Source organism: Zingiber officinale, chromosome 4B (assembly GCF_018446385.1).
Source record: "Zingiber officinale cultivar Zhangliang chromosome 4B, Zo_v1.1, whole genome shotgun sequence".
NCBI lineage: Eukaryota > Viridiplantae > Streptophyta > Magnoliopsida > Zingiberales > Zingiberaceae > Zingiber > Zingiber officinale.
This window is the reverse complement of record NC_055993.1, coordinates 133,312,468-133,318,776: the sequence shown is the minus strand read 5'-3', so window position 1 is coordinate 133,318,776 and position 6,309 is coordinate 133,312,468.

Genomic DNA, 6,309 nt, shown 5'->3' with positions numbered 1-6,309 from the left:
TAATCAAAGTTGATGATCAAATAATTTCGATAAATTAGTCACTCCACATCATAGTAGTCTTGGTCAAAATTACCTATTTTGATCAAATTAAGAATAATTTAAATTAATATTTTAATAGTTTGAATCAATATTAAAATAATTTTAGTTTAAATAAAGAGAGAGAAAAATAAATGGGTCATCATTAGAGTGGTTAAGACGAGTAAAAAATAAAAAAATAAAAAAAAATAAAAAAAAGAAGAAGAAAAAGAAAGAAGTGTGATTTTGAAAACGACCCCCCCTCTCAAATTTGACCATAGAAGGAGGAAGACCCATTTAAGTTGAATTTTCAACCACCATTGTCCATTAAGAAGGAAAAGAAAAACAAATGGAAAAGAGGAGAAGAAGAGAAAGAGCAGTAGTCAAAGGAATATTTGGCTCTTTAACGTCATTTCGGATTCGATCGTGTGGCCAAAATTGGGTTGGCCATTTGTTTTTGCCTTTTCCAGAAAGTGATGTATTGTTCTTAAAGCGTATTGACCTTTGGGTAGACCTGACCACGGTTCGGAACCGACGGTTCGACGGTTCGGAACCGCCGGTTCGACGGTTCCAGGCAGGTCGACCCTTAACCTTAACCGCCCAAGACGGTTACGGTTCACGGTTCAGAACCGCCGGTTCACGGTTCGGTTCACGGTTCGTCACGGTTCGTCACGGTTCAAGATTAATATGTTAATAAAAATTAAAAATTAAAAATTAAACATTAAACATTAAAAATTAGAAATTAAAATTTATTAAAAAAAGGGCTTGCACTTATTTAAGTTGCCTACGTATCCCTTTAGGGGAATCAAAGCCCACGTAGTTCTTTTACATTTTTATCCTTTTACATTTTCATTCACTTCCATTTCCTGTTCCTGTCGTATTTGTTCCTTCAGTATCAAAATCTTCAACTTCGTCATCTGAAAGTTGCATTCCTTGGATTCTTTTCTCCGCTCTGGTCCATTCGTCCAAAGAATGCTTGAGCTTCAATGAGTCGAGACAAAGTTGATCGTCGTCATCTAATATGTTGCCGCCCATAGCAACAATTGACACCGGACAAGCTAAAATTTCTTTTGCGATCACGGAGAGAACGGAAAGCTTTGAGCCTTCTGTGACCACCACTTTAAGATATCAAGTTTTCGCTATCTGCTTCATTAAAATCAAAAGAAGTCGTAAAATAATTCTCAAGTTCCTGTGTGGAACTTGAGGATCCTCGTGGACGTTTTGTCCGTTCTTTTAATAAGAGTTGTGCTTTTGTAAGTTTTAAATTACTACTAGTAGTTTGTTGAATTTCAGAAATATTAATTTGTGTTCCATATTTTGCATAATATTGATTATAAATATCATATAAATAAATTCTAACATTATATATAATATTAACTGGATCAGGGGAAGAAGAATCTTTAATTGGAATTAAAGCGTCATAATATAAAGTTAACATTTCTTGTAAAACTTCTAATTTAAATCTAGGATCTAAAGCAAATGCAATTAAATAAATTTCAGGAATTAAATAAAATATTTTTCCCATTTAGTTTTCATAGCTAAGATGCAAGGAGATAAAGATTCATTATTAATATGTTCATTTAAAACTAATACTATATTAGAAAAATTTTCTAAAACTAATTGAGCGGGATAATAAACACGGAAAGTTGTTCGGTTGCATCATTAAATACTTTTAAAATTTCACAAATACTACTACAAATATTCCATTGTTGTGAAAATAAATATATATTAGTATTAGTGTTTTGTGCAAAAAATGAACATAATAATTCTTTATATTGAAATGAATCTTGTAATAATTGGTATGTTGAATTCCAACGTGTTGGTACATCACGTGGAAATTTTTAGGTCTCATTCCATTAATTTTACAAAACCTACCCCATTGTTTCATTATAGATGGATGAGACCATAAATAAGAAATTGCAATTCTAATTGGTTTAATATAACTTTCTAAAATTTTTAAACCATCTTGAACACATAAATTTAAAACATGGCATACACAACGAATATGAAAAAATAAACCTCCAATAATAGGTTGACAAACAAATTTTAGATCATCTATACAAGCGGTATTAGAACTAGCATTATCTAATGATATTGAAAATATTTTATGAGTTAAACCATATTCTTCTAAAATTAAACATAATAATTGTGCGATATTATGAGCATTATGTGATTCATCAAAAACTCTATAAGCTAATAATCTTTTTTGGAGGTTCCAAGAGTTATCGATCCAATGGCAAGTCACACCCATATACGAATGTGTTTGCCAATAATCACTCCAAATATCAGAACATAAAGAAACTTTATTATCCAATTTACTAAATTCATCAATTAAATTCTTTTTCTTTGTTTTACTAATTTTTTAATTGTACGAGTAAGTGTAGTTCTAGGAACACGTTTAGCACATGGATTAAGAGATTCTTTACCAAAATCTTCAAATGTGCATTTAGATCCAAAACTAAAAGAAAGATGTTCTACGGAAACAAATTTAGCTAATGATTCTCTTAATTTATTATCCAAATATAAAAATAAACCGGAATCGGTATTACCGCTAGTTGAAGAAAATCTTGATAATTGTGTTTGAGAACGGTCGAGTCCATATTCCGTCGGTGTTTGTTTCTACATGTCGTTTCAACGACCCATAGCCGCCGCTTGGAATTTGTAGGAAGCATTGCGGCTTACATTTTGCACGCATTTCTCCAAGAGTGACCTTCTCAAAATGTTTAGTAAAATAGAAGATTTTAGAGGAGGAAGTTCCCAACCTTAGAAGTAATTGCATCGGTACTTCCTTGTGTGTGGTGTCTGATTCGGAAGATGCTCGATCTCATCATCGGTGGATTGAATGTTGGGGTCCTCCTCCCGCGGATTCATTATTTGCTTTCCTTCCGAGCTCGAGATGATGCACCTCCGCCTCCTTCCATTGTAATTGAAAAAAGCGTGTAGAGATTAGAGAATACGAAAATGAGATTAAGAGTAGAGAAGATGTGTGTGAAAAATGATGAAATAAGCTCTCTATTTATAGAGTTTTGATAGTAATGGACACTAAATCATAGTCATTGATCAAAAAACGGTCAAATGATCCTAACCGTTGAAAAAAATACCTAAAAAACCCTCCCAACGGCTACGAACCGCCGGTTAACCGGCGGTTCCAACGGCTATGAACCGCTGGTTAACCGGCGGTTCAAGCCGTTTTAAAAAAAAAAAATTGCGGCTGAACCGCCGGTTAATGCAACTTGCCGGGCCGGTTCCGGTTCGACCCGGCGAACCGGGTCAACGGGCAACCGGCCCGTTGACCCGGTTACGGGCCCGGGCCGGGTCCGGGCCAGACCCGGCCCGGGGTCGGGTCTACCTTTGGGGTGTGGTAGGGACGGCAAGGCGAGTGGAAGTTGAGTCCAGATCCTCTGCGCCCGCCTCCCGTGTGCCCTCTGCGTCCGTCGCTATGCGACAAAAAATCCACGCGCTAAGCACGTGCGTTTCTCCGCTCCAGTAATAAAACCCAGCTCCAACGCACACATATCGCTTCCTGTTGATCAGTCTGTTGACCGATCAGCAAGAATTCTGATCGGTCAGCAGACCGATCAGCATTCCAGCAGGAAGATAATGTTTGCTTTATTAACTTTTTTTAATTTTTTTTTCTTTTTTTTTTAAAAATAAAATAATAAATAAAAACGTTTCTAATACATATAATAATTATACAAGTCCAATATACTTCGATCCATATTAATCCTAATAAAAATAATAAATACTAATGTTATATTTTTGTAATAGACCGATCGGTCAACAGACCGATCAACAGGAAGCGATATGTGTGCGTTGGAGCTGAGTTTTATTACTGGAGCGGAGAAACGCACGTGCTTAGCGCGTGGGTTTTTTGTCGCGTAGCGACGGGCGCACAGGAGGCGGGCGCAGAGGATCTGGACTCTATGCTGCAATCATTCCTAACGCAATCGGATACATGACAAAGTGTGCGTGCATGATTATTTTAGATTTGGATTGGGATCTTTTTGTTTTTCCTCTCAATTATTTCATCTGACTTTATGCAATTTTTCTCAATTTTTTTTTTTTCTTCATAGTGGCTTGGATTCAAAGCTAAGTTGGAGCTCATGATACATATTTTCTAAAATGTGAGAAAAGATGTCATTGGTTGGCCATCACAAAATTCATAAATGTAGCAGCTTATCCCTACGGTCTTCTCGACCCACTTGAAGTGATTGAATGTGTCTGTACGGTGAGGAGAGACATTTTATAATAATATTATACTTAACTGTTAGTAGTAGAACTACTTTTTTGTTTAGTCTTTAGTATACCACCATTCCATATCAAAAGCACAAAAGCAAATCGCTCTCTCCCCAATAAAAAAAATTCCTATAATTTTTTTTCTATACCTACATTATTAACTTTTTAATGCATCATTAATTAAAATGAAAGTGTTGATTTAAAATTTCACTACCACTCTTAAATTATAAATCTCAAATTTTGCATTTATAATAAGTGAGCTTTTTTCTTCAAATTTTTTATTTCACAAATCTCTTTAAAAATCTCCCATTGGAGGTATCCTTAAATTGTTACTTCTTTGATTTTAACAAATGAACCATAAATATTTTCCTATTCTTATTTTGGACTTAAAACTTTTTTTATAATATGTATCTAACTATTCTGACTAATTTTAAAAATAATTAATTTGACCCTAAAAATTTTTTTACAAGCCTATAGAATAAATTCAAAAAACATAGGTAAACTTTGGAGGGACCCTAGCTTATCAATAGTTACAACAATGCCCAGTATGAGATGGGAACTATCGCTGTGTGCGAAGGAGCCCCACTGTTTTACCAACGATGGTAAAAAAGGTGAATACGCTCGCCCTCAGCGCCCCCGTCAATCCGTCCCAAGATCAACACGGAGAAGGTAAATCACGGACGACTACTAGCCTTTGGAATAGTGACTAGCACATAAGGGAGGTATTTACCTCAGCTTTACCGAGATTCGAACCCCAGACCTCATTGATGGCAATACCTTATGTGCTAGCCACTAGACCCATCCGAGGAGACCCCACTGTTTTACCATCGTACCATACTTTGGATAGTTTAAAACTTTGATAATCTAAATATTCAACTCTTATAATCCGATTAAGTTTAGAAATAACCGATCTAGTCTTATAAAAAAATTCTATAGATTATCAAGATAAATCAAAAAATATGGATGACCATAACATCTCCTAAAATTTATATTTTGTTATATTACTTAATGTTAACTTAACCTTCACTATTATTCTAGTTCTAATAAATGTTCGGTCGTATAAAAATTTTTTATTAGTCATCAGAATAAATCATGATGATTATAGCATCTCCTAAATCTGGTATCTTATTTTATTGCTGTATGTTAACTAACCTTCGATATTTAGTTCTAATAGTATGGAATAGCTAAGTGGGTGAATCTCAGGCTTTGCAGTATTTTAATTAAAGTTCTCTATATATCATGCATCTTTTTTAATATATATACAATTAAGGAGATAGAAATAATAATTAAACATAATAATAGGCCGATGCTCCAAGTCAACCAATAAAACAAGAAAAGAAGTCAAGCAAATTCCACCAAGTGAGTTTAAAAAGACATGGAAAATCGATAGTAAAGCTTTGCTTTCTTAATATAGAAATGGAAATAAAAATGATAAACCTTTTACTTTATATATATAATATATAAGCTATTGAAAATTGATTCGTAAAACTAATTAGTTAAATCATCATAAATTAATTTTTTAAATGAATGAGAAATTAAAATCTACAATTATTAAGGATTGTCTATTTTGACTAAATGAAGATATTAGCTCCAATACTAGCGAAGCTCATAAAAAAAACATGAATCTCGAATATATGTAATTATTAATTCTCATGAGACCATTAAAAGGTAAGAAATCAACTTAAAATTAAGGATTAAATCCCAATATTAGGATGAGAATTGATTGATTTATAGTTACTTATGATCTGTCAACTTGAAATCATACCATGCATGTAATTTGTTAAAATTTGGTGTATGAAAACCACAAAAAACCCACATCAAGCTTTGATTTTTTTAATAATCCAATTGTTTGTCTACGGTTGCATGTAGCTGTGTGAATACAACAAATACAACCAATAGAGGAGTAGCTACCTCCATGAGCACGATGTAGCAGTAAGGTCTCAATGTGAATTCTTAGAGCAACATGAATCAGTCCTTGATTGCGACAGGCATGGACACTTAATTTGATAGAAAAAACTTTGTTGAGGTATACACGATTGGAATACTCGATTCGGGACA